The following is a 12,890-nucleotide window of genomic DNA, read 5'->3' on the forward strand; positions in this document are numbered from 1 at the left end:
CTCTGAGAGAGATGATGATAGCAGACGGAATATCGATTCCATCGTCATGTAGCAAAGTTGATCAGGCAGCGCTGAAAAAGCTTATGTCTATAAAACAATATTTGAATCGGCATTATTATTTCAGGCACATGATGTTTAAAAATATACGTTGGGAATTAACCCGAGATGTGAGAGCTTACGAAGCATGGTTTAAAAATAGAAAATGGCTTAAATACGTTAATCGAAGGATGATTCGACATAAACCCTATTGTTTACATGATGGGAAGGCATATTATCATCACAAGCCTCGTCAAGATATAATTTATAGGGACCCCAACTATAAACGTTGTTATCCTTATGGGGTACCCGAATATTGTAATAAATGGTCTGAAAATTATACATTTCGGGTTTTCAGTGATGGTGATAAAAAGTGTGATGATATATGTTGTATTAACATAGGAAAGCTTGACAGAATTTATCATTTAAATTCTGCGAAGAGAGAATTAATTGCTCGAATAGTGGCGAAAGACTATGGATCCTTTTATGTAGAAAAGGTAAACCGCGTACTTTTCATAACCCGAAATCCCCATCTCTTTATGGACCTCATTCAAACGGGGGAAAAGGAAGAAATCTGTCGTTTTATTATAGAAGACGAAGGTTTATCATCATCATCATCATCATCACCATCACCTCCATGTAAAAACACCTACAAGCCAAATAGTTTGCAGGCAATGTGCGTCAATCAATTTGTGAATTCCTTTTTGGATATTAATAGAATGGGATATTGGACCGTGGCCTGCTTACGTAGAACAATCAACACCAACCCTAATATTCCTCATTTTTTAAAACGCCAAATAATCAATGAAGTTCAACGGAATCTAATGATTAGATCATGGGAAAGAGCAGTAGCAGATGAAACAACTACTGAACTTTTATTTCAAACGCACCACAGACCCCGAGATGAGATACATTGGCAAATTGGATAGCGATCACTATTCATACATTTTGTATGGTTTAGTGACGGTGATGACCACTGCCATTTAATGAAACTCGTTCACATGTCCAAAACAGTAGTGACATATTTATTGGGATTGTGTAAGAGACACAAAGCACTGTGTAGTATTTTAAGTTATTTTACTGAATTGATTTTGTTATAAAATATATTTGTTTATTATTCTTACAATAAATAAATCTTGAAGTTAGGAGCAAATGCTAAAAGTATAAATAAAAACCATTGATGAATCTTAATAATGTAATAATGCCAAACCAATTAATTCACATATTTCTTTACATTACAAAGGAAACATAAGTAACTGAATGGGCTCTGGCCGAAATCAAGGCCTTTTAAAACGTATTCGTCTTTCGTTTTGTATAGATCCTGTTGATCATTTCATTTACTGACGACGTCATTATACTTGGCTTCAATGCCCCCACCATCATTATTACCCCCTCCTCTCATATTATTTGAGATAACTAAAATTAAGTCAAATGGTATAAAAAGGGGAACTAATTATTATTAAAAGTACAAGTTTTCAACAACTATTGTCACTAATTAGAAATTAAATTTTTGTAAGAAGTGTATAAAAGTAATAAAAATTTAGAATTTCACTTAACTATTACATTCATTTGCCCAAAACGAGCACAGTAATAATAAGTATAATGACGTCGTCAGTAAACGAAATGATCAACTATATTTTATTCTTTAGAAAAGAGTATGATGCTGTAAAACTTAAACATATCTTAGTAACCTTTTATTCAAATGATGAACTCCTAGCTACCAAAAAAATTTTGGTATCATGTAATAATGGTAAGTGCTGGCCATTGGGAGTAGAAGAATTTAATTATCCACATAAGATGGATTACAATGATCTATACAAAACGAAAGACGACCACGTTACTTCTATTTTTAAAGGCCTTGATTACCTGGAAACCGAAGGTAGATTACCGAAACCTTCAATAGATTTGAGTAAATATCCCCAATATGAATTAACCACCCATATAACTGTTATTGAGGTGCTAACTAAATTGTCGAGGCTTCAAGATAATGTGGATCATTTACAAAATGTTGCCTTGCGACTAACGGAAGAAGTACGTAACTCTGAAATACAGAAAATGATAACTGAACTGGTTAAATCTACCATCGGCCAGAGTCCAGTCAGTCACTTAAGTTCCCTTTCTAATGTAAAGAATGATATGTGAATTAATTGGTTGGGCATCATTACATTATAGTATAGTATAAGATTCATCATGTGTAGGGGGGTGAAGGGGGTAGGATTTAGAGTCTTTGATCTAATAGTACATTAACATCGACACGTTATGCCACGGAAAAAAAAAGTAGTCTTTGTTTGTCTATGCCATGGTCAGATAACCTTGAAACAAAGACCATATGTTATTGGGATTTATTTGATTAAATTCTATCACAAATATATAATAAAAAATTCATATGACAATAAATCTTAGTCAAAAATTAATTCCCTATTTGTTGCTAGGGCAGATCATTTCGAGAAAGTATTAGAATGGAATATTTAAAGGATTTAAAAAAATATGAACAAAAAAGAGGAACTTTTCATTAATATAGATATCGAACATATAAATAATGAAAAATTTAACACCAAAAAAATTCCTGGATTACATTATTTACCCCTGAGACATAATCTAATAAGATACTTATTTATAGCTTATAAGTTATACAAGTTAATAAATGATAATATTAATGATTCCCACATTAAATTTAATTATCCGCCCAATCTTAGCAGAAGACAGTTAATTTATTGGAAAATTTACGATATGTCAGGATTAACAGCTGATAATAAATTTATCTGGTATGAAAATTTTTTTACACAATTTCACAATCAGGATATTGTAATTGACGAAGATTTTGGGGTATATTCCCCATTTAAAATTGAAGAGGCCAAAATGATAATATATATTAATACTGTGGTAGATTTATGGTTTTTTCTTTTAGATGGGGTAAGAAATGTTGAACAAAGTTTAAGTGAGTATATTATTAGAAATTGTTTAACTTATGAACAAACATTGGAAGTAAACAAAAAATCAATTACAAATATTGATATATACATTAAAATCGATGAAGTCGTGAGATATGATGAGAATATAATTGAGCATCTCATTAGTAATTATGAAAAAAATAATAATTGGTCAAAACTAAGAAATATATCACTATCTACAGCGTGGGACATGCATTGTGATTTATTAGAACAATTTACTAGTATTATTAATAAAATTAAAAATCCAATAGAAACAATACCAAGAGATGCCAAATTTTATTCTTATCTTTCCCCTGATTATGTAGTAACTAAAATGGTGGCTTACCTCTCACAAAAAAGGGAAAATATTACTATTTGGAAAAATCAGTACCAAAATTATTCCATTAAAAAGAATGGAATTATAAAAAAGATGAGAAATCGGGGGGTGTTGAAAGATCAAGTTGTAGAAAGGGAGGTAGAAGAAGAAGAAGAAGACAAAGATTACATTTGTACAACATAGCAATGATGAAATAATGATGAAAGATATTTGTAATGGTTATGTCAGTTTGTTCAATCTTCTCCAGATTTTTATTCCGTTACAACTTTCCAATCATAACATCTTGATGATAAAACTATACCTTTAATAATGAATGATGACAAAACTAAACATTTAATAATGAATAATTCATTCAAATAGATAATCACTTTTGAGCCTAGAATTAGAAAAACAAACTAAAAGTTGTAAAGAAGGATGAGCTTTAGTCAAAAACTAATCTGGTATTAGGGAGACAGGGGAAACCTGGCAAGGATAACCTTGGAAAGGACGTTATATAAAGAGACTCCGACAACTTGGCGGTCCACATTCTAGAACTAACTAAGTACAGTCGTCACAACCAAAAAGTGCAGTATAGGATTTGCCCATTAGAGTCATAAGTCAATTATGAACCAACAACCCCATCTTCATCCTGTAGACGATTGCTTGCTGGAATATTCCAGAACTGTATCTGGTTGTAGCAACATAGATCCTATTCGCCTACTAAATATTTGGAACAGCCTCAGGGTCGATAACAACCTTCGCCCAATAAATATAACACCGGACACTCTGAACATAATTGACCCAAATCGGTTTTCTATCGACAACCCAACTTTACATGCTCCTGAGACATCCAATCCCCCCCTCCCATTATCTTGTCCACCAATCCAAAGTCCCCCAATTACTCCAGCTGAACTCTGTAACAATCACCTCATCAACTAATGATCTTAACCCACCCTCTAAGAGAACATAGAAAATCGATTAGATCAGCAGAAATAACAAGATCCAACAGTGACAATGATTCATCTGAAAAATCGTCCAAAAGTGGAGTGGACTCATAGGATGAAAAATCTCCAGATCAAGTAAGTAATTATCAAAAGGTATCAAAGCCGAGGAAGAAAAAAATATTGTTTAAAATAGGTGGTAAAAGAACTGTAAATTATCTGAACATAGCAAAAATCATAGTGTTGATTTTAAACATTACTGGACAATGTTGATGATTTAGTAGTTGGGGTATTGATAACCAGTGGTGATGATGGTGATGGTGGCTAAAGTCGAGGGGTGCTTGGGATATATATAGCTGAGCGGAAAGGGTTTAAATATTTGGGAGAGAGAGAGGTGACATCATATTTTAAAGGATGTGGTAACGTCAGATGATAACAAAACTTGTCCAGAGTATATAAACAGATGACTGTTACAGCTTAACCAGCACTACACAACAAGCCTTTGACTGACTATAAAGCTTATCCATCTTTACAACTGAAGAGTTGCTCACTTGAAACATAAGTATGTTTTTTTTTTATTTTTTTTTTTTTTTAATTTTGTCATTGTTTATTGTTTGAGTCTTTATTTGGTTCATTTTGAAACATAAGGTATATTTTAAAAACTTTTTGTTTAATTTTTTGTATCACTATTTAATTCTTTAGAAAGGATTGTTTTAATAATTCTAGGCTTTGGTTCTGTATCAGACGTTTTTGTTAATTAATTTGATAAATATTTAGGATAACGATTTAACTGATTTTGTTTTTTCGTAGATGAAAGAAGTCTCTCAACATCGCTGTCGTCGTTCACGTCGATCGAAGAATGATAAATATCTTCTACCCCAGAAAATAAAACGAGAGGATGCCCAGAGGTATGGACAACTTGGTAACAAAAATTGTGGCCCACATATGAACCCCTATAGATGGATGGTTGGTTTTAATACTGAAGAAAAGAAAGGAAGGATCTTAAGGAGCAAACCATGTTCTTATATATGCACCTTATTTATCACATTCGATCCATTTAATCCACATGAAGATGGACTATTAGACTGGGATATTAACATTGAGATAGAACGTAATTTAAATACATCCTGCCTTGAAATTCAATTTGAAGGCAAGGATTCAGAATGTGATTTTGTGGATCTGAGAGGACATTTTGGACTAACTGATCTCAAGGAGATATTTAAAAGAATAATATATATTCTCCCAGAAGTCGAGCTATCCAAAATATTCAAAATAATCCCATCCTTTAAAGATAAAAAGGTTTTAAAGCATACTGAAAAGATTAAAAGTCTTTTCACAATTGAAAAGTATAGGTGTAGATTTGCAAATTTTTATAGTGTATTATTCCCACCTTATATTGTTACTAAACTGGAGTATTTGCTTGGTAAATAACAGTGTTTGTAATTTGGGACTAAGTTGGATTTGTGCTGATTGATTGATGAGGTATGGGGGCAAGAGTTGTTTGTCTCCTAATTCATATATCTTATAGGATCTAAGTTGGATTTGTGATGACAGGAAAATATTTATTATTTGTTTGTCGAACTTAATTAAGCTTGTTTATTAGACAAATCAGGTCTCGCATAGTAGGCAGAGTACTGTGTTCTAGCTAGTATGCAAGGCCCGATTTACCACATCATCAGTGGGATTTTCGTTATTAAACAAACAATTTGTACCCCAATCATTGATTTAACATAAACTATATGATTTACATTTTACATTGAAATATTTTTTTTTTTACATACCACCACTACAAAAGCTCTAAAGTCCTCCATATTATTGTAAAAAAAAAAACGAGATAATGTTTACTGAAAAATGAGTAGTAGTATTAAGGGGTAAAGTAAAAGTTGTTCAATTTGTTTATAAATTTATTTATGAAATGGTTATAGAAAGAGCTGCAACTGGTCCAAGTTTCAGCATCACACCCTAAACAGAAAAGGAGAAAAAAAATACACAACGTATTATGCAACGAATTTTCAACATTTTCAAATAATTTCAGGGAACACATGTGTCAACAAAAATATTTCTATAACAATCAGATATTAAATTTAGCACATAATAAAGGATTCTATTGATCAGTTTTATCAAAAGAAGTGTTTAGTGCAATAATATAATTATTCAAAGTTACCCTTCCAAAAATATACAATATTTGATGTTTAATCAACAAATGGACTTTAGACTAAAATGTCTCAATAGGTTTGTAGAAGCACAAACTCTATAAGGTGTAATTTGCATGTAAATTGATTAATAAATGAAAGCTGAGAAACACCTTGAAGTTGTAAATTACTTACCTGAGTAAAATAAGATCAAAGTTCGGCCACCTGTAGTCGAGTGTGTCATCGACCGATTTCGTTCATAATTGGCACCCTTGTAGATAGGCATCCATTGAGCAAGGTATGCAATATCCTGCACATACATATTACCAGACTTCGACTTGTAGACGGCACTGCCATACCAGCCACAGCAGTAAATGTAGATGGCACTGTCGTGGCCGTTCCATACACATCGAGGGGTTGAGGATGTGTGAGGAGGGTCGAAGCGGGGTGTGGCTGCTGTGTCATGCCTCTCACAGCTGAGGCGGGGAGGCCGCCTGTATCTTCACTTGATAATAACCTCCCTTGTGCTACAGCGTCTCTCCTTTCCAGCCAACGACGGCGACCGCGTGTCAAATTGGCTACTCTTGCATTCAGACCCTTCCGTTTATAGTCATTGTGCGCTAGACGCTACAAAAGCGAGATTCCAGGAGCAAAAATGGAGCGCGCATCAACACCCTCCACTCTCAACAGGACACAACATGTGACTGGTAGCTGGCTGCCTCTCCCACCCCCGCTAGGAGACGGTTGCCATTGAGTGTATATTTGTTGTCATATATACAGAGTTATTTCCGACGTTATTACGGAAAAATTGACGTTTAGAACGTACGACGCAATACTCTTTGTCGCGCCACAGCCGCGGGGCACCGGATTCTGCAAAATTACGCATGGAAATGTACCATAAATACTTTAATTTATATCATAACATTCTCGGGTTTGCGCCAAAGTGTTACCAGAACGTTGTAGTATTTTTATAAATTTTTCAAAAAGATTTGATTTTTCCGAATTTTTGTGATGATAAGCCCCCTTAAGAAGATGAAAATATTACATAATATATAATTAATGAATAATGAATAGTTCATTCCCTTTTTTGAAAGGAGAGGGAGTATTCCAAAGTGTAATTTATTTTATGTTTGCCGTACAAATTAATTAAATGTTTAAATGGTGGTGAAAGAATATTCATTTTTCTGAAACATATTCTTCATATACCTCTCTCATTCAAACGAAGGAAAGGGAAACTAAAGTCACTGTTTAATTTTACACAACAAAACATTTATCTTCATCATCAGCATGTCAAAAAAAATGACAAGAGCAAGGTAATAGTAGTATACAAGACAAAGAACGCAATGAGTTTGTGATTTAAATTTTTACATTGAACGACAATTACATTATTACAATGTGTACTACAATATTGACCTACCTTATGTTAAATGTGGTTAAGAACTTATTACTGTGTCTTTGAAGCTATACAAAAATAATAAAAACATCTCGAGCATAAACATTGATATAAAAATTAAATAATAATATATATTTATAAGAAATAATGTCAGTCTACGATGACATAACCATGGCACAACTAGCCAGATTAATAAGACCATGGAGAACTTTTATATCTTCGATTAAATACGACGATGAACTAACAAGAATGATATATCTATATTATGCCGATAGACTTGATATTACTCTGGAATTACATTGCAATGTACCACCACCAATGGTACATCGTGTGCATAAAACATACAGTGTATCAATAACGCCCGTAACTCTTTATTCGATAAAATTTTGGATGGGAACGAATAAAAAAGGGTATCCCGTGGCATCACAATTGCAATTTATAATGCGAGTTATGGTAACTGACAGGAAACAGGAAAATATTATTATTTGTTTGTAGAACTTATCACTAACCGCGACGAACGGCGTTCTGACGATGATACAAGCGTCTAACGAAGAAAGAGAAGCTCTGAAAGAGATGATGAGAGCCGATGGAATAAGAATCCCTTTATCATCATCATCATCATCATCTTATTCATATAATAAAGTTTGTCAAACTGCAAAAGAGAAGCTTTTGAGATTGAAACGATATTTCAATCGACATTATTACTTTAGGTATATGATGTTCGACAATATACAGTGGGAATTAACCAGAGATGCTATTGCTTTCGAAGCCTGGTTATATGGCCAAGAATGGTCTGAATACGCTCATGAAAAGAGAATTCAACACGAAAAATATTGCTTGTTCAACGACAGAGAGTTTCAACTAACAAAGTTGCACATGAAACCCAGTTTTAAGTTTTTTTTTAGAAGGTTCGTGCATATGTATGACTGTGGGAAAATTGGTTACACCATACTTTGGAATAAGGACACTACTACCACATATCGGGTATTTAGCGATTGTGAGGAAGAATACTCTGAAATTTTTTGTGGTACTGATCATTTATTAAATCACGTCGACAGAGTGTATCATGTGAATCAATTTGGTAACTGGTGGCATGATGATGGTGATGGAAGAAACATGGAACCATGTGTGAATTCATATGGTGAACTAATTGCACGCATGCATGTGAAAAATTATGGAAAAATTTATTTCGAAATGATCATAGTAACTTATAGCACCCCATTCGACGTACTATCTGAATGTATTCTTTTTCTAACCCGAGATCTCAAACTCTTTGTGGATATTATTCAAACGGGGAACAAGGATGAAATTTATAGTTTTATCGTTCGAGACGAGGGTTTATCAACATCTCCGCACAAATATGACAATCGTTTACGAGCTATATGTACTCGGGCAGTTATAAGTTATTTTTTGGATGTTAGAACAACAGAATGGGGTTGGACAGCGGCTACTCTGTGCGAAGAAATGGTTTCCACCCTCCAGATCCCGGATTCCTTTAAATATCAATTTATCGATGATGAACTTAAATGGAGTCTAATGGTTAGTTCCTGGAAGAGAGCCGTGGAAGATTTGACATTAGATGATAATATAGCTGAACGGAGCAAGGCTGCATTTATGGCTAAATCGCAAAAACTGGATAAATTGATAGATGAAAAAATAGCGGTCACACTGGAGTACTTGAGCCAGCAGGGATGTCTTGATGAGTTGGATATATATACATTATTTTATGCTTCTTTAGTAAAAGATCCTATTATAAACTTGGATTATGCTTCTTTGGCCATAATATGGGGAACCATTAAAGAACAATAAATGAGGGCGCTGGGGCATCTTCCCGCTCTCACAGTAGGGAAGGAGGGGAGGGGGGGCCATCTTCCCGCTCTCACAGTAGGGAAGGAGGGGAAGGGGGGGGGGCATCTTCCCGCTCTCTCAGTAGGGAGGTGAAATATTGTATGGGTGTACTCCTGTCCGTGGTGGTTCCCTATTTACTACCGAGTGAACAGGAGCACCAGGGTGAAAGAAAATGACCATTTGTTTCTGCTTTTTTTTCTGGGGATCAAACCCGGGCCCTTAGGACTACCACCCTAGAGCGCTGTCCACTCAGCTGCCAGGCCCTGTGTACTCCCCTAATTTTGCTTACCTTGCGGGGTTGAGCTCTGACTCTTTGGTCCCGCCTCTCAACTGTCAATCAACTGGTGTACAGATTCCTGAGCCTATTGGGCTCTATCATATCTACATTTCAAACTGTGTATGGAGTCAGCCTCCACCACACCACTACCTAGTCCATTCCATCCGTTAACTACTGACATTGAAAAAGTTCTTTCTAACGTCCCTGTGGCTCATGTGGGTACTCAATACCCACCTGTGTCCCTTGTGTGTGTACCACCCATGTTAAATAATTCATCCTTTTCTACCTTATCAATTCCCCGTGTGCGTGTGTGCGGTAGACACGCTTTGCCCGCAGATAGAATCAGTTAAGCCTTTCCAGGAGTAAAGAGATTGAAAAGCTTGCAAGCCCTTTTACCGGGAGAAGCCAACGTGTTTTGCTCGAGTGTTCGTGTCTTGAGGAAACACGGTCGCGTCGCCGCCTGGTTGATTATGCTTGAGGAAGGCAGGTATCAAGCAGGAGAGAAGGAAGGAGGTGGGTAGGTGGGGAGGTGTTAGGGGTGAGGTAATGTGCAGTATCTCCCTCCTTGCCTTCTACTCTCATCCCTCCCAGCCTATGTAGAAAAAAATCACTCAACCAACGTTACCAGGTTTTTGTAACATACACACATTGAGGAGCATTGGGCAACTCAATTCATACATTTTGTATGGTTTAGTGACGCTGACGACCACTGCTATTTAATGAAACTCGTTCACGTGTCTAAAACAGTGGTGACATATTTATTGGGATTGTGTAAGAGACACAAAGCACTGTGTAGTAAGAACATAAGAACATAAGAACAAAGGTAACTGCAGAAGGCCTATTGGCCCATACGAGGCAGCTCCTATTCTATAACCACCCAATCCCACTCATATACTTGTCCAACCCGTGCTTGAAACAATCGAGGGACCCCACCTCCACAATGTTACGCGGCAATTGGTTCCACAAATCAACAACCCTGTTACTGAACCAGTATTTACCCAAGTCTTTCCTAAATCTAAACTTATCCAATTTATATCCATTGTTTCGTGTTCTGTCCTGTGTTGATACTTTTAATACCCTATTAATATCCCCCCGGTTATGTCCATTCATCCACTTGTAAACCTCTATCATGTCACCCCTAACTCTTCGCCTTTCCAGTGAATGCAACTTAAGCTTTGTTAATCTTTCTTCATATGAAAGATTTCTAATATGGGGAATTAACTTAGTCATCCTACGCTGGACACGTTCAAGTGAATTTATATCCATTCTATAATATGGCGACCAAAACTGAACTGCATAATCTAAATGGGGCCTAACTAGAGCAAGATATAGCTTGAGAACCACACCAGGTGTCTTGTTACTAACGCTGCGATTAATAAATCCAAGTGTCCGATTTGCCTTATTACGAACATTTATGCATTGATCCTTTTGTTTTAAATTCTTACTAATCATAACTCCCAGATCCCTTTCGCAATCCGACTTCGCAATCACAACACCATCTAGCTCGTATCTTGTAACTCTATCATCATTACCTAACCTCAGAACTTTACATTTATCAGCATTAAACTGCATCTGCCAATCCTTTGACCATTTCAAAACCCTATCTAGATCAACTTGAAGTGATAGTGAGTCCTCCTCCGAATTAATTTCCCTACCGATTTTCGTATCATCGGCAAATTTGCAAATGTTGCTACTCAAACCTGAATCTAAATCATTTATATATATTATAAACAACAGAGGTCCCAGGACAGAGCCTTGAGGCACTCCACTTACAACATTTTCCCACTCTGACTTGATTCCATTTATACTAACTCTCTGTTTCCTTTGGTATAGCCATGCCCTAATCCAGCTTAATATAGCACCCCCAATACCATGAGACTCTATTTTTTTAATCAGTCTTTCATGTGGCACTGTATCAAAAGCTTTGCTAAAGTCAAGGTATACAACATCGCAATCCTTACCACTATCAACTGCCTCAACAATGCTAGAATAAAAAGATAACAAATTTGTTAAACATGAACGGCCATTTATAAAACCATGTTGCGACTCAATTATTAATTTATGTTTTTCAAGATGAAGACGAATTTTATTTGCTATTATAGATTCGAGTAACTTTCCCACAATAGACGTTAGGCTAATTGGTCGATAGTTAGACGCAAGTGATCTATCTCCTTTCTTAAAAACTGGTATCACATTAGCAACTTTCCAAAACTCTGGCACTCTGCCTGACTCTATTGATTTATTAAATATGGTTGACAGTGGGTCACAAAGCTCCTCTTTGCATTCTTTAAGCACCCTAGCAAACACTTCATCCGGCCCTGGGGATTTGTTTGGTTTGAGTTTTACTATTTGTTTAAGAACATCCTCCCTGGTAACTGCTAAACTCGTCAACCTGTCCTTGTCCCCACCCACATAGACTAGTTCGGCTGAAGGCATATTGTTAAGTTCCTCTTTAGTAAATACAGATACAAAATATTTATTAAAAATACTACTCATCTCTTCATCACTATCTGTTATTTGACCTGTCTCAGTTTTTAATGGACCTATCCTTTCCCTAGTCTTAGTACGATATAACTGAAAAAACCCTTTAGGATTTGTCTTTGCTTGCCCTGCTATGCGAACTTCATAGTTTCTTTTTGCTTTCCTTATCTCTTTTTTAACATTTCTAACCAGTTGTACGAATTCCTGTTCTAAAGTGACCTCCCCATTTTTAATCCTTTTGTACCAAGCTCTCTTTTTACCTATAAGGTTCTTCAAATTCTTTGTTATCCACTTTGGGTCATTAGTATACGATCTATTCAATTTGTATGGTATACTACGTTCCTGTGCTTTGTTTAGAATATTCTTAAATAAGATATATATTGAATCCACATCGAAATCCCCATTTAAGTCACCTATCGCTGGGTTCATGTCTCGCTCCAAGACCGGCCCACACCCCATACCCAAGCCTTTCCAATCAATTTGACCCAAAAAATTTCTTAGGCTATTAAAATCAGCTTTTCGAAAATCTGGCACTT

The sequence above is a fragment of the Procambarus clarkii genome, chromosome 72 (assembly GCF_040958095.1).
Source record: "Procambarus clarkii isolate CNS0578487 chromosome 72, FALCON_Pclarkii_2.0, whole genome shotgun sequence".
Lineage (NCBI taxonomy): Eukaryota > Metazoa > Arthropoda > Malacostraca > Decapoda > Cambaridae > Procambarus > Procambarus clarkii.